Here is a 23,704-nt window from a genome sequence, read left to right on the forward strand (position 1 = left end):
AAATCACTGCGGATGGTGATTGCAGCCATGAAATTAAAAGATGCTTACTCCTTGGAAGGAATGTTATGACCAACCTAGATAGTACATTTAAAAGCAGAGACATCAATTTGCCAACAAAGGTCTATCTAGCCAAGGCTATGGTTTTTCCAGTGGTCATGTATGGATATGAGATTTGGACTATAAAGAAAGCTGAGCATTGAAGAATTGATGCTTTTGAACTATGGTGTTGGAGAAGACTGTTGAGAGTCCCTTGGCCTGCAAGGAGATCCAAGCAGTCCATCCGAAAGGAGATCAGTCCCGGGTGTTCATTGGAAGGACTGATGTTGAAGCTGAAACTCCAATCCTTTGGCCACCTGATGCAGAGAGCTGATTCATTTGAAAAGACCCTGATGCTGGGAGGGATTGGGGGCAGGAGGAGAAGGGGACGACAGAGAATGAGATGGTTGGATGGCATCATGGACTCGATGGACATGAGTTTGGGTGAACTCTGGGAGTTGGTGATGGACAGGCAGGCCTGGCGTGCTGTGGTTCATAGGGTCACAAAGAGTCAGACACAACTGAGTGACTGAACTGAACAATTAAATAAGCTTTTTTGGTAAATATGTGATTGCATTGATATCAAATATGAAGATGTATGCAAATACATTATCTACTTAATTTATATAAACTTGATAAGGCACAAACACATATTCCACCTTAATCTATAAAAATTCTGCAAATAAAAAGAAAGTTTGAGCTTATTAACTCTACTGCCTATTTTATATATATGAAATAACATAAATCTCTTCTGTGCAACTTATCAATTTTCATTTCCAAAGTTGATTTATGAGCTGTCTGATTACATTGCTTTATCTTTTCCACCCAAGGGTACAACTGTAATATGGCCTAATTTACCATATTCTGTACATAATAGACCTAAAGTATTAGGTACAACTTATAACAGTTGATAACAATAATGGACCACAGCCGTAGCAAATTAACTTAGCTAAAGACAAAGGAAATTGAAGTAGTGTTAATAATGCGGGGGGTGGCAGAAAGGGAATGTTAACAGTGACAATTTTTTTTATTAAACGGCTGAACTTTCTTCATTCAACTTCCAAAATTACGAGTCAAAAGAGGCATACTTTTGTTTACATGGAAATCCTTCTTACACTAATGAGATATGCTGAGGACACCCGTGGTACACACATTGACAATTATTTTACACATAACTCCATAGCATATATTAATTGTGAATATTCAGACACATACTCTGAGGACAGAATCCAAACACAAATATGCCATTACTCTACTCCTTAAAGTGCAATAACGGCAAACATATGAAAATCATGTCATGGATTTGTTTTGAAAATGACAAGTACGGGTTTATGAGAGCTGATTTTTAATTTGCATCTTGTTTTTTATCTTGAATCAGAAATACACACACATACACACACATAATTTCCTTTTGAGGAAAACATAACCTACTTATTCCAAATATAATAAATTTAAGAAAAAATGGGGATCCCTTATGTAAAATTTGATGCAGCGTTTCAAAATAATAATCATTTTAAACATAAAACAACTTTGTATTACATGCAAAAATCTATTTTCACTCAGTAAGAGAGTTACTCACTGCATCTCTATTGTTAGAAAAACCCAGAAAGTAAGGAGAAAAAAGCAAGATAATTCTTGAGGCACAGCATAAAGAACAATGTCTCGAGGCTAAAAGAAATGTACTTTGTTTGGGAGACTGAAATAAATGGAAACTGCTTTCTTATTACTTAATTACTATTGAAATGCCATTTCTGTTACATACGTAAATCTTCTCAGGAAAGTCTTCATGATAAAAATTGCCAATACAAGTGTGTCTCCAAATATGAAAAGGCAGTTGAAAAAAAAGAATGATTAAGAGAATAATGATCTTTTTCAAGTACAGGTCACAGAGATTACTGTTCAGTGAGATACTGAAATTATGTCTTGTTTTTCAAAAGGAACTTTTGTATCCTCACAGTTCTCAACTTTCCATTATCCCAACCATGCTGCCTGTCCTCCACCTGAAGTTCCCCGACACGTTCTGAAAACTTCGTTCTTGCAGCCCATGAAGGTATTTCATCAAGATTTGGATGATGCAATAGCCTTTGCTTCTTCAGAGATCAAACGTGTGTCCTCCTTCTATGCCTCAGATTCACTTGCTGGTGGTTTTGTGCTACTCATTACACATCTATGTGATTAATCTCCTTATTAATGGGTTTAGAAAACACCACCTGTCCCCAAAACACAAAGGAATTATGAGGATCACATCAATTAACTCATTAAAAATAGTTTTCAAAAAATAAAACCTAAAGAAACAAAAGACGGTGATGTCATGATGGCAAGACAGGCTACAATAGCATTTTTCGTGTTTAAAAAAATAAACGTGGAATATATAAAACTTCTACATTTTTGGCCAGGAAACAACACTAATTCCCAGAAAATATAATTTTCACTCAAAATTTATATTTAGAGTTATTAATCTCTGTACTAGTATCCTTGTGGAAGTTAAATCTGCATTTTACATTCGAACTGCGTTCACATCCACATGAGGTTTTCTGTAAGACAGAATTCACAATGGTTAAGAACACCAGAGTCTTAGGGTGATGGATATGACTATTACCTTGAGTGTGGTGACCATTTCACAGCCTGTCTGTTTATGAAAACATCAAGTTATATACCCAAAACATAAAGTTATATACCAAGAATATACACAATTTTTATATGTCAATTATATCTCCATAACATTGCTATAATCCATAAAACAACAACAACAAACAAACACAGACTCTGGAATAAAGCTGCCTGAGCAGCAATCCTGGCTTTGCCCCTCTGGGACCTGGGTTTACCTTCCCTGGGTTTACCTTCCCTGTGCCTCAATGTCCTCAATGCTTACTGTGATTACTAAAGATATTAATGCATGACATATGCTAGAAGATTGTTTGGAAAGTAAAAACTAGTCAAGTACTAAAAATGCTTTTGAGAATGTTGTTAGCATTATTTAACTACTATCTGCATAGATTTTCCCTTACAGATGGTTCTCCAGATCCATGAATTCTCTTTTCTATATCCTTAATATATTTTCCTGGACTGACTATAAACATTTATACACAGCCATATCAAATCATAACACATCTTGATGTCAGCCAACACAGCAGTTTCCTGAATTTTATAGAATTCATCACCATTCATCAGTGTATCATTTTGGATTAAGGTACAGGCAGTTAGTGGATTAACCCAGCAGCCAACCTCAAACATGGAATACAGACTTTCTTATTGCTTAGAGTGGGGAAACCATGTATGCTAATCACTGACATTGTAATCTAATCACCAGATGATGAAAACATCACGGGAGGAAGAAAAATCTCAGTGCTGGATCTAATTACATTACTATTCAGTAGCTTGATGGAGAAGACGGGCAAGTTGCTGCAGTCATTTACACAACCAAACACTCGACAGGCCATTTTAGGCCCCCGTCCAAGCTGGGACTAGAGAGCCAGGGGCTGCACATTTCAAATCAAGATGAGCTGTTAGAGAATTAACTAAGGAACTCTGGGGAACCTGATTCTTAGGATATTTGAGTAACAGCAAATGTGAAGTGGAGGTTATGATGATAAAATAGTTTGCTTCACAAGAAAGCCGTCAGGTATAATGTCACACACATTTTCAAATCTCTGCTCTGCCACTTGCTAACTGACATAGGGCAAGTGACCCTAAATTTTCAGTTCCATAATCTGTAAAATGGGGATCATAAGGCATCTACCTCTCAGGGACTGTCAACTCTAGAGAAAACAACTACAGAATACTTGGCACATGGATAGTATTTAGGAATGGGGGCTGATCTTCACTGCTCATCATGAAGTTATCAGATGCATTAGGAGGAAACCTACATTGAAGCATCAGACACAACTCCATTACCACTTGCTAGAATTATATGAACAGCAGGGAGACTGCATTAGTCATTGTATATCATTGCCCACCATACCTGACGTAGGCAAAGTTGATTATGATGCTGGTGCTAATAATGCAACTTATGGAAACAGTGAAATGAACAATCTGTGTACCTGTGTCTTCACATAAGCATGATCAGTACAGAGTCTGATTAAAAAAGCACTAAGGCTGTGAAGGCTGTGGTTTTTCCAGTGGTCATGTATGGATGTGAGAGTTGGGACTGTGAAGAAGGCTGAGCACCAAAGAATTGATGCTTTTGAACTGTGGTGTAGGAGAAGACTCTTGAGAGTCCCTTGGACTGCAAGGAGAGCCAACCAGTCCATTCTCAAGGAGATCAGCCCTGGGATTTCTTTGGAAGGACTGATGCTAAAGCTGAAGCTCCAGTACTTTGGCCACCTCATGGGAAGAGTTGATTCATTGGAAAAGACTGATGCTGGGAGGGATTGGGGGCAGGAGGAGAAGGGGACGACCGAGGATGAGATGGCTGGATGGCATCACTGACTCGATGGACGTGAGTCTGAGTGAACTCCAGGAGATGGTGATGGACAGGGAGGCCTGGCGTGCTGCGATTCATGGGGTCGCAAAGAATCGGACATGACTGAGCGACTGAACTGAACTCAACTGAACTGAAGGCTGTGAAAGTAAAAATATAAAACTGTTGAGCCAATTATAAAATAAGCTTTCAGCGACCCAGAGCCTTGCAACTTGGATTCTGCCGAAGAGGAAAACAGAACACAAAACCATACGTGACAGGCCTCTCTCCATGTTCTGCGCTGGTAGAGGGAACGACCCAGAGGAGCAGATGATATACACTGAATTTCTGCTTGGATTTTGTATATATCTTGCTGACATCCTAGTAGGCTTCTTGCATTTTCTGGAGGCAAATGGGATAGATTTTTAATGGATAACCCATTAATTGAGAAAAACAGCAGTTCATTCTGGCACTAGTTATATAGAGGCCTACTACAGGAATCCGTTGTGAGAAATCTATAATGTATTGAATACCAGTTATCAAAATGTTAAAGATAAGACTCAAAGGCTTTGTTGTTGTTGCTCAGTTGCTAAATCATGTCCGACTCTTTGCAGCCCCATGGACTGTAGCACGCCAGGATTCCATGTTCTTCACCATCTCCTGGAGTTTGCTCAAACTCATGTCCATTGACTCAATGATGCCAACCAACCATCTCATCCTCTGTTACGCCCTTCTCCTCCTGTCTTCAATCTTTCCCAGCTTCAGGAACTTATCCAATGAGTCAGTTCTTCACATCAGGTGGCCAAAGTACTGGAGTTTCAGCTTCAGCCTCAGTCCTTCCAATGAATACTCAGGACTGATCTCCTTTAGGATGGACTGGTTGGATCTCCTTGCAGTCCAAGGGACTCTCAAGAGTCTTCTCCAACACCACAGTTCGAAGGCATCAATTCATCTGCACTCAGCCTTCTTTATGGTTCAACTCTCACATCCATATGTGACTACTGGAAAAACCATAGCTTTGACCATACAGAGCTTTGTTGGCAAAGTGATGTCTCTGCTTTTTAATACACTGTCTAGTTTTATCAGCTGTCAATGCAGAGAATCTATGAAAGTAATTTTTAAATTCTGAAAAATGATTAAGAAGATATTTATACACGTATATGACAAAGCTTGTACTGTTCTGAGACTACAAAACTAGACAGCAGATAAAGAAGTGAGATTCATTTTTATTATAATTCAGCAGAATGTCTGCCCTGGTGTCTGTATAGTCAATCCAAAGTTGTCAGCTTCACAGATACACACTTATTCGAATGAGGCTGTCATATTCCTGTTTAATAAGTGCCTTTGTATAGGTTTGGCCATAGGAGAAAAGTAGCTGCCTTATTTCACAATCACACAATATAAATTGTCAACGGAAAGTAAGATGACAATACAAAGAAGGAGCATATTGTGCAAACAATGATACTTTCCTATTCAGAAACAGTCATTGTCTTGGGACACACACACGTTTACATACGAATGCATTCACACACGCACATACTTGGGGGTGCAAAGGTCAAAGAACACCACACCGGGATGCTGAGTCCTGATAGGATTATAGCACTGGCTAAAACCCCAAAGCACCTTAAAATAAAAACAGGGAAGTTCTAATACAGAGATTTTCAAGTTCCACCCTAAATCTCCAGGAATCTGAGTTTCAAGGCCACAGGCAGAGCACAGAGGACTTTTTTCAACTCCCAGATGCTTCTAAACTGGATGTAAGGCCACTGAGTTAAAAGACAGAAGCCATCCCTGACTAAAAACATTATCGCGTGCTGGTTCAGTTTATGAAAGTTCACGCCCATGGCAGCTATTAGACGCAGACGTTACTCTCCCCATTTTCCAGACGACAAAAGGAAGCTTTTGAGATTAGGATGCAAAGCCTGTATGTGAGCCCGGACCTGTCTGATTCGAAAGATGTGTTCTGCACAATACACCAGATTTAAACCAAAGAGCTTTCATGGAATTTACATCTGGGGCACAAAGTGGCCAGTGAAAGGGGACTCACAGAGTCAGCGGCGACGTTCTGTCCGGTCAGCAGCAGTGCTGTTTTGGAAACGGCATGTGAATCTGTGGGACGTCAGCAAGCATCCAAAAGACAGTATTGAAGAAACAGTCTCCCTGGAATATCTGATACGGAGAGCTTTCTGAGGGGAAGGAGCATATTTGCAGTATTTGTTGGTTAGCTCTCCTTTCAACATTTTATTTATTTCCATTTTGTGTGAGTGTATGCAACAGGCTTCTCTAACTCAAAATTCAAACAGAACTCTGCATACCACCCAAAGGGATGGGAACTTTGTGCAGCCAACAGAATCTTCCAACATTTTAAATGGCCTCCTCCCTTCTTATACACATCTTTACCCTGGGGTAGCCAGAGGCAGAATGCTGGATCCAAAGGACTCATCGTCAGACAGAGCTGCCCCTCTCAGGTAGCCATGCTACTGGAGAATCCTCTTGGGTCACAAAGGTGCTTTCAGCCTTGTTTGTGATCCCTGCTTTAAAACTTCCTCATGTTTTATGACCCCAATGTTCACTGCAGCGCTGTTTACGATAGCCAGGACATGGACGCAAGCTGGATGCCCACCGGCAGACGAGCAGCTGAGGAGGCTGTGGCACACTTACACAATGGCACAGTGCTCAGCCATAAAAAGGCATGCATCTGAGTCAACAGAATCGACTGAGGTGGATGAAACTGGAACCCGTTATACAGAGTGGAGTAAGTCAGAAAGAGAAACACAAAGACTACATATTAATGCATGTATATGGAATTTAGAAGGGCAGGAACAACGATGCCACATGCCGGGCAACAATGACGCGCATAAGAACAGGCTTGTGGGCTCCATGGGAGAAGGCGAGCGTGGGACGGTCCAAGAGAACAGCACTGAGACATGCGTGTCACCATATGTGAAGGAGAGGACCAGTGCAAGCTCGAGGCATGAAGCCGGTACCCTAGGACAACCCGGGGTGGGGGGTGCGGAGGGAGGTGGGAGGGGGTTCAGGGTCGGGCCACATGTACACCCTCGGTGATTCATGTCGATGGACGGCAAAAACCACCACAGCATCACAGTAATGTAATTATCCTCTAATTAAAATAAACTGTTTAAAAAAGGAAAAAAATTCCTTAGGCTTTGAAATTACACATTTAAATAAGAAATAACATAACTGACTAGCACTGAATGTTCATTTTTGTCCATCACCCCAATTATCGGAACAGGCAAAGGGATTTAATGCCATTTTCCAGAGGTGGGGAAACCGAGGCTCAGTCAAAGAAAGTGTCATGTGAGTGCAGACGCCAGGACAGGAAGTCCTGTCTTCTGCCTACAACTCCCAGGCTCTTTCCAAGGCTCTCCCTTCTTGAGGAGCTGAGAGCTCTCTTCCTAGAAAGCGCATGCTCCTCCTGAAGGGATTAAGAACCATCACAACTACAACTCCCCTGAGAACTGATTTAGGATTAACTGATTAGGATTAGGATTCCCTGATGGCTCAGTTTCTAAAGAATCCACCTGCAATGACCTGGGTTTGATCCCAGGGTTGGGAAGACCCCCTGGAGGAGGGAATGGCTACACACTCCGGTATTCTGGCCTGGATAACCGAACCTGCTGATGCCTTGACCTTGAACTTGTAGCTTCTGGAATTGTGAGAAAATAAACTTCTGTTGTTCAGGCCACTAGCCTGTAGTATTTTGTTATGGCAGCCCTAACGAACTAGTATGCTGCTGCTGCTGCTGCTAAGTCGCTCAGTCGTGTCCGACTCTGTATGACCCCACAGACGGCAGCCCACCAGGCTCCCTCATCCCTGGGATTCTCCAGGCAAGAACACTGGAGTGGGTTGCCATTTCCTTCTCCAATGCATGAAAGTGAAAAGTGAAAGTGAAGTCACTCAGTCGTGTCCGACCCTCAGCGACCCCATGGACTGCAGCCCACCAGGCTCCTCCATCCATGGGATTCTCCAGGCAAGGGGAATGGAGTGGCGTGCCATTGTCTTCTCTGAACGAACTAGTATAATACTCGTCATTTATTTGCTGGTTAAAACTTGTAATTTGTTATTTCTTTCTCTGACCACAATTTTTAAGGTAGGTTTACAAAAATAAATGTCTTGAAATTATGGATTTCTTTTGTTCTTTCTATTGCTAACTTGGTGTTTCAGAAAAGGCCTGCTATTTCTAGCCCCCCAGAGTCCCTAGCAAAGATTACTGAATCTAGGTTACTTGTTCCTTGAAGTAATGAGCTGCAGTGGAAGTCAGAGAATAACGAAAAGATAAAAGATCCAGGTAAAAGAGCGGCAGCGGTTTCTCCTTTTAATACCTTGCATACGTTTGGAGGGGGACTGCGCAATATTCTCGGGTTACAATATTTTTAGAATCCTCTCCAATCCTAATTTAAACAGACCAACCCTTAATTTCTAAACAAAAAGGGCTTCATGTAGTTAATTTCAAACCATGTAGCCTTCCTCATCCGGATTTATCTCACCCTTAGATACTAGAGACAAGAGCTATAATGGGGTGGGGAGTAAATCTTACAAACTGTTGTGACTTCAGCTGGCTTGAACCAAGGTAGCTCGGAGAAGACAATGGCACCCCACTCCAGTCCTCTTGCCTGGAAAATCCCATGGTTGGAGGAGCCTGGTGGGCTGCAGTCCATGGGGTCGCTGAGGGTCGGACACGACTGAGCGACTTCACTTTCACTTTTCACTTTCATGCATTGGAGAAGGAAATGGCAACCCACTCCAGTATTCTTGCCTGGAGAATCCCAGGGACGGGGGAGCCTGGTGGGCTGCCGTCTATGGGGTCGCACAGAGTCAGACACGACTGAGGCGACTTAGCAGCAGCAGCAGCAGCAACTATTCAATAAAGGTATATTGAGAGCACTATCTGAGATCAATGGCTTTGAAGATATGCTAAATGGTCAACACAATTTTGCTCGTTAGAAAAAATAACCAACATCAGATGTGCTATGGACTGGATGTTTATGTCCCCTTAAAATCCATGTGGAGAAACCGTAACCCCTGTGTCAGAGTCCTAGGATGCTAGGCTTGGGGAAGTGATTATCACAGGGGGGCCCTGAGGAACGCCATCACTGCCCTTGTAGAACTGACCTCAGAGACCTCCCTCACCTCTTTCGTCATGTGAGGAAGACACATGAAGACTGCTGTCTATGAACAAGAACGCCTCATCAGAAAAGAATCTGCCAGGAGCTTGATCTTAGACTTCCCAGCCTCCAGCACTGTGAGAAATAAATTTCAGTTATTAATAAGTCATCTGGTCTGTGGTATAATTATAGCAACCCAAACACATAAGACAAAGGGTCATATTGGGAAATAATCAAATCCTAGGCAATGTAGCATATATTATGGGAAACAACGAACCTCAGAAACCTATGTGTTTCTTTTCCTAATCCACTGTAAAAATTTAAATAGCTATTATGCATTCTTTTTTAAACCTAGTAATAGTGAATACTTTTTTTGCTTACTGAAATTATGTTTTCAGAGTAAATTATTTTTGGAAATGATTTTGGAAATACCCACAGAATCTTTCTCTGTGAAGAAATCTGAGACAGCCACTGACCATATGGCATGCACAAAAAAGATACATTTAAGAATTACCGAATATTATAAAAAAGCAAAATGTCACTCTGGTACCGTGGGGACATATTATAGTGAGATAACATTTCTATAAAAGAAAATAACAAACAGATAATTCAAGTAAAATTGATATCGATCAGGGTTATGTAAAATGAACAGGTAGAAGCTGTAGGCAGTAATAACACACAGAGTTACAATGAAAGTTTATATACATTCAACTTGCATACGTTTGAACCAACTGCATCAAAGTATAATCTCTATGATAAAAAATATCTTGCGACAATCACATGATATTATTTATATATTTTAATTTATCAGTATTATTCTAGATATTTTAATCTGAACAGAAAGACAACTATTTTTTTGTGCTCCCCTTTGCTTTTAAGTTTTTTCTGAGCTGGGGTTTGCCTATCAGTAGATAGACTTCCTGGTGGCTCAGAGGGTAAAGCATCTGCCTGCAGTGCAGGAGACCCGGGTTCAATCCCTGCGTCGGGAAGATCCCCTGGAGAAGGAAATGGCAACCCACTCCAGTACTCTTGCCTGGAAAATTCCATGGACAGAGGAGCCTGGTAGGATATAGTCCATGGGGTCACGAAGAGTCAGACTCGGCTGAGCGACTTCACTTTCACTTTCTATCAATAGATAATTCTGGTATTTTCTTAGATCATTTGAGTGAACTTGTGAGAATCAGTCTCTATATATTTTTTCCTTTTTATTCAAAATATTAAATTATAAAAATAATTCAATATGATTTGACTGCAATGATTATGAAACGCTAGGCAACTTACTTGCAATGCTCTAAGTTTCTGGGGGAGGGCATGGCAACCCACTCCAGTATTCTTGCCTGGAAAATCCCCATGGATATAGGAACCTGGCGAGCTACAGTCCATGAGGTCGCAAAGAGCTGAACATGACTGAAGCAACTTAACACACAGCTATAAGTTCAAAGAGCCGGAAACGCTGTAAGTGGATATGCACACAAATATTTATTTACTTAAATTATACAGCAATTCTAAGAATGTTTATTGGATCTGCAAACACTGGGGCAGCTACTCTCACAGTAGCTGGAGACGCTGAGGCATAGGACGATGCTTTATTTATTATGCGTATTAGTAACTGGAGAAGGAAATGGCTACACACTCCAGTATTCTTGTCTGGAGCATCCCATGGCCCGAGGAGCCTGGTGGGCTACAGTCCACGGGGTCGCAGAGTCGGACACGACTGAGCGACTCACACACACATTAGTAACTAACCCTGCGTCACCTGACAAGTACTGATGGATGAATGAGTGAGTGAGAGTCAGTGAAGGGCTGAATTTAGTCTTTGTTTTTAAGAAGCTTTTAATCTAGAAAGGACTAAAAATGCATAAGTACAAGGTGCTGAATAAGTTTTGTACCAGTGCTTCTGAAGCCAACTTGTGGGGAATGACTTTTTTTTTAAATTCCCAACCAATAGCAAAGCAGTATTTTATAAGATACAATAAAAAAATTATTTGAAAAAATAAGGAATGATAAAAAGAGACATACAATGAGACATAAAATTATTCTGTAAAATTGACAGGAAGTTTCAGTTTCCTGTGCCCAGCTAGCAACCTACAGGCTTCAAACTATATTTTGAGTGGCACAATTTTTGACTATTGTACTCAACAACGTGATAGGAAAATACACTAGTTAACCCATAAGTCAATGAAAGAAAAGCATTTGAAGACTACAATTAAAATTAGTTTAGGGTAATCTTCGGAGAAAATTATCATTTTCATCTTATGCTTTCCAGAATTCTATTGTGATTCACACAACAGACAAAAAAAATCAATCAATAAATAACAGTACACCAAATGGCCCCGGTTCTTTTCAGCCGACCCTGCTCGTCTTGGCAGCTCTGTGGGATTCAAGAGGAGCATAGGAACAGCTTCTCTCCTCCAGAAAAAACTTCAAGGCACCAGGCACTACCTTGATGGCAGGTAAAAAACCCACTCCCCTCAGTAATAAGTTGATGCCATAGGTGCCCTTCTCATTTCCAGTCGCTTCCTTTTGAAAATAACTAACATTTCTTTACTGTGTAGTTGGAAATAATTTACAACTTCAAAAAGTACTGATGTCTCTACTCTTTTCCCATGTAACTATTTTTAAGCTAATATGTTTAAAGTACTTCTTACCTGTGAATGATATATTACTAACAATTGCTATTCTTTGTGCCTAGTAAGCCACCAGTACTCAAAGCTTACCTTATACTTATATCTGTGGTGAAAACATTAAGAAGCCGGTGGAGTTGCTCTGGCAACACAGTGCTAGAGAATCTGCCCGCCAATGCAGGAGGCCGGGCTCGATGCTGTGTCAGGAAGACCCCCTGGAGAAGGAAGCGGGAATCTACCCCAGTGTTCTTGCCTGGAAAATCCCATGGACAGAGGAGCCTGGCGGGATACAGTCCATGGTATCGCAAGAGTCCAACACAACTCATGGACGAAAAAAACAACACAGCATTTTAAATTTTAAGTTCTAAAATGTTTGGCAATTTCGAAAAATTAAATGTTCAAAAGGTCTTTGCCTATGCCAAAAAAAAAAAAAAACAAAAACTTTTTTTTTCAAAATGCAATTACATAGCCTATTTCCTGGTGGTTAGGTTTTAGAGTTATCATCTACGGTTTGTAAAAACTGCTCCTGAAGAATACCTTTGATAGATCTTATACTACTTATACATTAATTTATGTTGTTTTTAATCTCATCTGTAACTTAAGTCTAACCCAGTCAGTTTTATCTACCAATGCTGGATAAGGAAACAAACTCCTTGAATGAACACCAGATGAAAGACTAGGCTTGTGTTTTCACCAAAAGTATAACCAAAAATATAGGAATTCATATAAATCAAAAGTATACAACCCTACAACCCTGAAATAAACACAAAAGAGAGAAATATGGGAATACACATTCTTTAAAACAACAATCAAAAGAAAAAGTAAAAATAACCAACTAAAATATTCACAGTGGAGTATGGTAAGGTACTTTATGACAATGGAATACTATATAACCATTAAACTTAGGCTGCAAATGAGTCAATGACAGTGTACTTAAAGTATATGGTTAAGTGGAGTGGAGAAAAGTTTTTGCTATAAATAATTGTATGGATTATACATATAAACATTATGAGATTATTATATATAAACTACATAAATATAAAATGTATCATATAATTACAAGTATATATTATAAATTATATCATTAATTATTTAAACAAAACCTGAAAGGGTATATACCAAATAATATAAATAAGGAGGCAAACGTCATTTTGAATCTTCTCTCTAGAATGTGATTAACATTTCGGCATCAACACTATTATAAGAACAGTGCTTCCCTTTAAGATGTTTTGAGCATTTTTAATTTAAATTTTATTTTTTTAAGTTATATATTTATAATACGTACATCAGTTTAATTATTTGGAGAAAAATCATCTAGTATAGCATAAACTTTAAAATTTGAATGTTAAGAATGAATAACATTCTATTCATATTGGTTGGATATGAGAAGGCGATGGCATCCCACTCCAGTACTCTTGCCTGGAAAATCCCATGGACGGAGAAGCCTGGAAGGCCGCAGTCCATGGGGTCGCTAAGAGCCAGACATGATTGAGCGACTTCACTTTCACCTTTCACTTTCATGCACTGAAGAAGGAAATGGCAACCCACTCCGGCGTTCTTGCCTGGAGAATCCCAGGGACAGCAGAGCCTGGTGGGCTGCCGTCTATGGGGTCACACAGAGTCGGACACAACTGAAGAGACTTAGCAGCAGCAGCATATTGGTTGGATGGCATCACCAACTCGATGGACATGAGTCTGAGCAAGCTCTGGGAGTTGGTGATGGACAGGGAGGCCTGGTGTGCTGTAGTCCATGGGGTCGCACAGAGTTGGACAGGACTGAGCAACTGAACTGAACTGAATATTCCATAACAAACTGCTCATTCTTAATATTAAAAGAAATTATAAGGCCACACGCTTATTTTCATTTGTAACAAATCCAAAGTTATCCTTTCTCCCAGTATGTTATAAACGTATCTGAGAGTACTGAATTTTGGTACCTGCTAGACACATTAAACTGCTTCTTGTTAGATCAAGAGGAACTAAGAAATATTCCCCTAATTGAAGATCTGATAGCTAGACCAATAATGCACACTAGATAAATAGATACTAAATTCACAAGACTGTTTTTGATATGAAGGGAAAAAAATATCATGTGTTCATTAATACTGTGAAATTAATGATTGTGTAGTTTTCTGAACCAAAACCACAGCATATTCAGTCAAAAATTCAGAACCCAAGATCTGGCATTCATACGCTTTGAGTATTTCCAATTCCTTTCATGCATATCAAAACCAGGAAGTCCACCTCACAGCAAAACAAAGAAATTTAATATCAGGCATCTTTTAGAAACAAAGAGACATGGTATCCAATAAATGGGAAAAAAAAATAATGAGAACTACTCCCCAAATTTGATTCCCTACGGCAATGAGATTCCTAACAGCATTTTGTAAAGATGTTTGTAATCAAACAATCCTTTCCCCACCTTCTTACAGGCACTCACAGGCATATCCGCCCTCGCTTACACAAGGACGCACCTTGAAAGACCTAAAAGGGAAATACCTGCTTTGCTCTGAAACAATGAGAGATAATGAATCAAAATCCAATGCTCATACTTCACACATGATAATTTCAAACTACTGGTGACTCACAAGTCACCAGTTTAGTCTTTTAACCAAAGATACCAAATCACTTTAAAGCTCGGAGTCAATACAAATTGCTTAATATTATACAAACTTGAGGTGCTTCAATTAACGTATCATTCCACATAGAGTCAACAAAACCTGGTTTGACTTTATTCATTGAATTAAGAAGCCTATTTTGTGAGTGGAAGTAGAAAAATTAAGCCTCTTATTTAATACAAGAATAAGATACCATTTTAGCCATTTTTTATCCCAGAAATTTATTTTTACTTATGGAATTTGTCACCACTGAAAGCAAGCTGCTACACTGAAAGCTCCATTCTCCATTATGGCGTAGCAGATGACACACAAAATAAATAAAAGTAGATTTTCAGGAAACACTTATTGGATAGATACTGATGCTCTTTGCCAACTGACCATATTTTAGGATCACCTTTTCGTAAAAATCAACTTCAACGTGTTTCAGTTCAGCTTCATAATAAAATGTGAGAGCTAAAACTGAGACAGTCAGAGAGCATTTCAAACTATGTTCTGACTAATCTCTGGTAAGGAGCGAGATGCCAAAAAGAATTCAAAACCATGACGTCGTCCTGAGATCTTCTGACCTCTCTCGATCTGCGTGACCCTATGGGGTAGCCCCTCACACACATGACCCTTCCACCCTTTAACCTTGGCTGGTTCTGCAAAATACAAACTGGATTTCAAAGACTTGGCAGAATAAATGGAGTCTACTTAAAAAATAATTGCCTATGGACCACTCATTGAAATGATCATTTCTGATAGGCTGAGTTCAACAAAATGTATTACGAGAATCGGCTTGATTTGCTCATCTTTGCTTTCTCAATGCCTTCCTTAAAATGCAAAATTGCGAATGGAGGCCTGCTTCGTGGCTGGCACTGTACTTTCCCTGGACAGCGCTGATCTGGAGAGCGCTCGTCACGCTGCTAACCAGCCTCCTCCTCTCTCTCCCCTCTTCCCTCCTCTACTGTTCCCTTTCTTCTGCTTTATTTTTCTTTTCTAGAACCGCAACAATGTCAGGAGAGAGGCCAGGAGTAGGGAGGGAAGATACCGCAATTCTGGAAAAAAAAAAAAAAAAAAAAGACTGCAAACATGATGGAAAGAGCTCAGAAATTAAACAAACTATTCTCATGGTATTGGTTCACTAAGTTATGAATAAAGCTATATTGTCATCCATATGAAAGAGAAAAAAGCATAGGCGTTTCTGAACTCATTTTACAGTTTTTATTGTATTTGAGAATGCAATAAGATATTTTTATTGGAAATGTTGAATAATCTCAACATATTCCAACACAAAATTCATTTCCCCCAACAATGGGTTCTATTTCAGGGCCTAATATGTGTATAAATACAAAGTTTCACACATTAATTTCTTCTGGCATCTACTTCTCAAAAACCCATGATTCCCGTCATCTCCCAATTCTCTTTCCAGATGGCCCTCTCTAAACCTTTCTGTAGCTTCTCATCTCTTCCTGCGACACTTTTCCCCTGCACACACGTATATATTCCTGACTTTGGACAGCAATGTCAAGAAAGTGCTGCCAAATCTCCCAACCCAAGGACCTTGCCAAGTCACTGAGAAGAGAGAGGCACTCCATTCCAAAACTTGCAAGTGCCTTAATGACCTAAATAACCATAACTAATCACGGCTACTCTTCTGAATTCCAATCATTCACGCGTCATCACTTTCCACATGTGCCATTTCCTTCTCCGAGTAGATGGTCAGTTCATGAGGGTAGGTCCAACGTTTGGCCTTGTTTTTAAACTTCTTTAGTCTCTTAAAACACAATGACTTAGATATGGTAGATTCCCGGTGAGCATCGGCTAAATGAATGAACAAGTATTCAAAATCTCACTAATTATGCCTAGAGCGAAAAGCTACATGAAACTCTGTGAAGACAAGAATTGGAACATATATAAGTGAGTAGGTGAAGTCGCTCAGTCGTGTCTGACTCTTTGCAAACCTGTGGACTGCAGCCCACCAGGCTCCTCCGCCCATGGGATTCTCCAGGCAAGAATACTGGAGTGGGTTGCCATTTCCTTCTCCAGGGGATCTTCCCAACCCAGGGATTGAACCCGGGTCTCCTGCATTCCAGGCAGACGCTTTACCATCTGAGCCACCAGGGATCCCTAGCAGCACAGTTTTAACCAGAAGCACTGTGTGTTTTTAAATCTTCCATACACAGGGAGCTGTTGTGTTTCTATGACAAAATGTCACTGATCTATCCATGTACACATCAAAGTATCTCTTTTCCTGTATGTTTTAAATAAGGCACAGGGGTGTAACTCAAATTATTCTTTGTGACCTCATGGACTGTAGCCCACCAGGGCTCCTCTGTCCGTGGAATTCTCCAAGCAAGAATACTGGAGTGGGCTGTCAAGTTTTGGAGCCCGAAAGTCTGGGGTTTCAGGTCTCTACTCAGCAATGTGATAGCTCTGAGACATCGGACAAGACACCTGTCTGATCTGCAGTTTCCTCCCGATATTGCTATCTAGGATAATGATAAATTCCTCCAGGGTGTTACAAAGATGAGGCACAATAGGACTAAGCATTGAGCCATCAGACTGGCCCAGGAGGGATGATCTAACAACGGAACTGAGGCAGTAGCAGCTGCAGCCGCTGACCTGGCAATAGCAACAGCCGCAGTCTACCCACCTGCTAACTGGACTCCTCATTAAAAGCAGGCAAGTGTGAACTGGGCTCCAAAGTTTAATAACAGACAGACACTACGTAATGTTCTTTTGAACAGGAATCATCTGCTGCTTTGTTTAGAAAGCACTGAACTGTAGTAGCCTGTATTTATTTCTCTGGTTTTGATCAGGGACATCCTTGTAACACTGAACTTTTGGTTGCAGTATCCATTTTTTCTGCAACCATCTTTTGGTTGCAGAATTTATTTCTGTATTATCTAAAAATCTAATCAAACGCAAACAAGCTAAACACACACACACACACACAATTTATCTACATCTCCCCTCAAAATGTTCCAAGACTAAAATCTCAGCAATCACAGAACAGAAATTCCTTTATGGAATCATTTGATCAGAAACCTCCAGGAATGTCACTGACTCTTTTAGCCCATGCTTCAGTCTTGCTTTTCACTTTCTTCCCTGTCATCCCCTTATGAATTTTTTAAAAGTGTTAAAAATTACCCCTTCAACACTCAGCTGCTTCTCACACCACTTCTCAACTTTTCAACCTCAGCAGCATCTGCCTGTTAACTGCATGCCTTCCAAAACTTTGAAACGTGTTCACTTCATGTGACTCTGCTCCACTTTCACAACCTGGAAATACAACATTCTCCTCTGATCAAAACCATCCACGCTTACACCTCTTTTGTCCTGTTAGAACCAGTGAACCTACCACTATTGGTCTACAGCTTGACCTTCGGGCTCTCTAATCTCCTCTGTTCTTGTCTCCTCATCTCCTTCCCCAGCCCAGATTTATGATCACTGTGACATGAAATACACACGACATCTAGAAAGCACAGCTCTTCGTTTTGCATCACGCAGGCCTTGCTAGTATCCTTAAGGAAAACGTCACTGTTGGCTTGACCCATTCAGATGACATTTTCTATTGCCAGAGAGAGTGGTGCAATTGTGCCAACTAGTAACAACAAAGTGTTAATTTTGCCAAGTTCCTCCCCATGGCTGTAGAGTCTTTTTATGGAGCTTCGGAATATTCTCTGCCACATTCCCTAAATTCTTACCCTCATGCTAGTTAATTTCAACCTACCACCTTGAGTATATCTGAGGAACCTAATCATCAGATGGTAAGCTCCCTGCAGACAGGGCCCTTAACTAGTCTTATTTACCACCGAGTCTCCATGCTCCAGGACAGGGCTGAATAAACAATGTGTTTAGCTAACGAACGAACTGATCCAATTTCCTTCCTTCTAAGATGTGACCAGTCTTCCTGTGCCACCACTGATCAAACCAACCTTCTTAGAACATCTCAAAATTCGCCCCTGAAAATTACTTCCACCGCCACAATACCTCTATCTCTTCTAGCTAAGGAGATTCCATTCTGGAAGAAATTAATCCACATGCATATGTCCTTTATTATAGCTTAAAAATACATCTTTCGTCCAACAATATTGTTGGTGTTGTTCAGGCACCAAGTCAGATCCGACCCTTCACAACCCCATGGATGACAGCACGCCAAGCACTCACACCAATATTTCTCCCTTGAATAATATTTCATTTCTACAATTGATGCTGAACTAAATTTACTTCTTGTCTCATATCTTCAAAGGCCCCACGGGACATGAAATAGATCTGGATTTCTGCTTCTATTTAACCCTAATAAGCACATTTTTTCCTCAATGGCAACTAACAGACTTTTCAACACTTTTACTGAAAATATTCACAGTCTGAAAAAATAATACAATAAAACCTACATAGTCACTTTCTGGGTTCAAAAATTATTAACAAATGATGTTTTACACACACACACACACACACACACACACCCCTGCACACATATGCATTTTACCATGACTCATGAAATTGGGCCACAGACATCACAGCATTTATCCCTAAGTCATTCAGCATGCATCTCCTAATATCACTTATTAGCTAGCCCATGGGCAAATTTTCCCAGTCCAACCCAATTTTGATCTTCTGTGAAGTGAAAGCTGCTTAGTCTTGTCCAACTCTTTGCAACTCCATGGACTACACAGTCCGTGGAATTCTCCAGGCCAGAATGCTGGAGTGGGGAGCCTTTCCCTTCTCCAGGGGATCTTTCCAACCCAGGGATTGAACCCAGGTATCCCACATTACAGGCAGATTCTTTACCAGCTGAGCCACAAGGGAAGCCCAAGAATACTGGAGTGGGTAGCCTGTCCCTTCTCCAGGGGATCTTCCTGACCCAGGAATCGAACCAGGGTCTCCTACGTTGCAGGCGGATTCTTTACTTGATCTTTTGCAGGCTTATGTAAAAAAAAAAAAAAAAAATCAAATAAATCTCCAAAAACTGTATTTGGATGTCTTTAGTCTCTTTTAGTCTAGAAAACTCTCCCCACAATGGCAATGTCTGTTGAAAAGACTAGGTCACCTGTCTGGTATCTTCCATAAAAAAGTACTACACCCTGTGAATTTGTGTGTTTCCTCATTCAGTTTAACAGGATCTACTTTCCTTATATTTCTCTGTAAATTAGAAACTAAGTCTAAACAGGTTTTCTGTTCTGTTCAGTCGCTCAGTCGTGTCTGACTCTTTATAACCCCATGGACTGCAGCACACCAGGCCTCCCTGTCCTTCACCACCTCCCAGAGCTTGCTCAAACTCATGTCCATCAAGTTGGTGCTCATCCTCTGTCGAGACAGGTTTTAGATTCAGCTCCAACACTGCGTCAACAATATCTCACAAATGACAATGAAGACTTCAGACTGCATCCCTCCGAGGCTCATGGCGCTGGGCTGTCTACTAGCGATGCCCGGGTTTGATTGCGCAGCTGCTTAAGAAGGCGGATGCCAGATACAATAAGAAGTAATGCTTGGACTTCCCTAGTGGTCCAGCGTTGAACAATCCACCTGCAATTGCAGGGGACATGGTTCGATCCCTGCTCCAGGAGTATCCCACAAGCCACAGAGCAACTAAGTCTGTCCAATACAGCTAGGGAAGCCTGTGGGCTCTCCAGCCCAAACTCTGCATCAAGAGGAGCCTCTATAATGAGAAGGCCAGAACCTCAAAAAGAGGAGCCCCTCTCTCCACAACTAGAGAAAGCCCGTGTGTAGCAAGGAAGATCCTGAGAACAAAAAATTAATAAGTAAAATTTTTTTAAAAAAAGTAATCTTGAGTAGAAAGAGAACACATTATTCCTCAAAATATTTGTAACTAATGGTTTTAGCACCTGTTGATGATTTTTGCCATTCATTTCACTGGGAGTTATAAACAGTAATTTTCTCGTTCTACCATTTGCTAGACGTACTAACTTCCATATTTTGGAAAGAAGAGCTGTCTTTCATCAACTACACAAGAGTTCCTCCTAAAAAGCAGGCTAACCATTTATTTCAATTTAATTGTTGTCAGAATCATTTATTATTATTATTTTTTTTAATTTAGACTATCACAATGGACTCATGGTCTTTCTTCGATGTTGTACTGTCTGTTAAAGTCACTCTTGCTGGAGGAGATCACTGAGGGCATTAGTTATTGTCAGAATCGCTTTTTATTAATTTTTTTAACTTACACTATGAGAACGGACCCATGGGCTTTCTTCATCAGTGTATTGTCTGTTACAGCCACTCTTGTTGCAGGAGCTCACTGAGAGCATGTGACCTCTGGATGACCCTACAGTGGGGCCCAAACAGTCAGAGGCTTCCTGCCCCCTCTGCTGTCCTTGGGATGCATATTCAGCCCCTTCAGGCCTCAGTCTTGAGAGAGCCATGTGTTGTTGAGAATATCCTGATGGAAGGAGAGGTGACTGAACCCCATGAAGGCTTCTATACAGGGATCTCCCACTTTGCTTTTATTAAAGACCTGCGTTAGTACCTATTTCCACAAACTGAAACAAATCCGAAGAGGGTTTTCATTTTATGCACAAAAGCAAGATGCAAAAACAGCGCCCGTTATTTTGCATCAAGCCTTTACAGAGGCAGAACAGAGGGGGCGCATTGAGCTCCTTCCCCGGGGACCACACTCGGCATCTCAGCAGTAAGCCCCTTCACTTGTGTCTAAGAGCATCTGTGCTTTATCTCAACTTATTTTGTGCAGCTGTTAGCAAGACGTGTCCTAGGGTGATTGCCTGTTCACATTATACCATTCAGTTTACAAAAGGCCTCATGGCCATTCAGAGCAGGGGAGACCTGAACAAACTTTTAAGCTCCTGGTAGGTAGGTAGATGCAGAAACTGACTTGCCTTGCGGCTGCCAAAGGCATGCCCTGCACCTAAGTTGTCCTGATGATTAAAACTGCCACCCACCAAGCTGGAGTGGTCTGCCTCCTTCTACAGTCTCTCCTTGCCCTCCCGGTCCAGGGGCCAATTTCTAATTTTGCCTGACATCGCGGCTTGCCAGGTGGCTCAGACGGCAAAGAATCTGACTGCAATGCAGAACCCGGGTTTGATCCTTGAGTCAGGAAGATCCCCCGGAGAAGGGAATGGCAACTCACTCCACTATTCTTGTCTGGAGAACCCCATGGACAGAGGAGCTTGGTGGGTTACAGTCCGTGGGTTGCAAAGAGTCAGACAGGGACTGAGCAACTCACATATTTTGGGAACCAACAACCACTGATGCTCAGATTTATCTGAATTTGGCAACTGAGAGGCCCTCAGGCTAGCTCCTGGTAACCACTACAATGAACACATCAGGCTCACACAACCTTATTTGTTTGTGGGTACTTCCTCACTTCCCAGAACAACGAGAGAAGTTGGGCTCATCCGGTACTTTTCCTGCCTAGACTTAGAACCGGCCAAGTTTCCAGACGGTTTGGGCCCCTTGAATGGGAAACGGTGTTTAGAAACCATGATTTCTGCACTGAGTGTGTTCACTGCTTCTGGATACACTGCTTGGAAGTCTTTTAAGGAGCCAGCTAGCAAACCTACTTTAAAAGCATGTGTGGTAGGTTTCAGCATCTGACAGCTTAGACCCCTCTTTACCTTCCTTCTCCTGAGCTATCCTAGCTACTCTCACTTTTTAAAATTTCTTCTATATGTAATTTAAAATCAGTTTACCTAGTTGCAGATAACCTTCTTCCCGATCTTCCTGTTTAGTCATGTTACATTTTCAAATGCACACACACACACACACACACACACACACACACACACACACTCTCTCTCCTAAGCTTCAGTGGCTATCCTCCTTTTTCTCTTTGTCTGCCCTTAATCAAATTCCTTAACATCCACTCAGGAAAACACAGGTGTTTCCCAAATGTTTGCCTCCTAAAATGTTGATGTCAATAACCTTGTAACATCTTTTTCTAGCTTTCAGTATATTTTCCAGCTCTAGGTCTGAATTTCAATTGCACATCAGTCATTTTATCCAGGTTAATACTGGAACTTCATAGCAGTGATATGTCCAAAACTGAACCATTCTCCCACCCCCCAAGCAAATCAGGCCCCCTTCTAGATGCTCCTATTTTCTCCTGCTTTGCTTCATGCTCCAGGTTTTGAAGGTGTCCAGATTCTAAAACTCAGAAGCAGCTTTTGATAGTTCCCACACCTTGGCCTCCAAACCCAGTGTGTACGTGTCGACTGATCGACTCTGAAATCCGTTTCATGGTGTTCACTCACACTGCCTCCCCTATAGTTTATGTTACCCATTCTCTACTGAAAAATATTCACTTCTTTCAAGCTCCAAGGAGATTGTTTAATAACGGAATCCTTTTTCACACCTCTGAAGAGGCAATTAAAAACAGCACCCTAAAATAACATCTTGCAGTTGTATGTGTTTTGTTATTAACAAACAGATAAAGTGAGCTTGAGAAATGTCACACTCAAATGTGTGTCACAGTGAAATTCTGAGGTGGAGGTGATGCTGAGTGTGAGATGCTGGTGGACAGAAGAGACGCCTCTATTTACAGATTGGCTGTGTTGTGAAGGAATCGGCTCTTCAGTTTTCCCTGTGCAAAAGACAGTCTTCCACATCACGCCACAAAAGCTTCAAGAGGAGAGACTACATTTGGGGCTAAATATTTGCAGAGTGCTTTGCCCACAACCTCAGCAAAAGCACTGTGGACACAGGGCCATCTATTCGGTCCTGACCACAGGGCATGAGTGCCTTCCACCAATGTCCACGGACGGGGTCTCTTCAAAATCCCCAGGGTCCTGTTGACCTGTGTGATGCCTGGTCACTTGAAGACCCTTTCAGCACCAGTAAGAGTCTTTCTGTAAATGGTGCCATTTTCTGGGATTGCTGGCTGCAGCACTCAGCAGTGAAAACGCGCCAAGATACAGCCATCTGAGATAACGGACCAAGAAC

At 41.1% G+C, this 23,704-nt stretch overlaps 1 protein-coding gene and 1 non-coding gene across 6 annotated transcripts in view; both read right to left on the reverse strand.

Moving 5' to 3' along the window:
* RALYL (RALY RNA binding protein like) overlaps positions 1-23,704 on the reverse strand; it is an 821,188-nt gene that overhangs the window by 791,387 nt on the left and 6,097 nt on the right. The window lies entirely within an intron of this gene.
* Positions 16,838-16,909, reverse strand: TRNAS-GGA (transfer RNA serine (anticodon GGA)). The gene has a single exon. It is a non-coding gene; the product is annotated as a tRNA-Ser (tRNA).

Source organism: Ovis aries, chromosome 9 (genome assembly GCF_016772045.2).
Source record: "Ovis aries strain OAR_USU_Benz2616 breed Rambouillet chromosome 9, ARS-UI_Ramb_v3.0, whole genome shotgun sequence".
In the NCBI taxonomy this organism is placed as follows: Eukaryota; Metazoa; Chordata; class Mammalia; order Artiodactyla; family Bovidae; genus Ovis; species Ovis aries.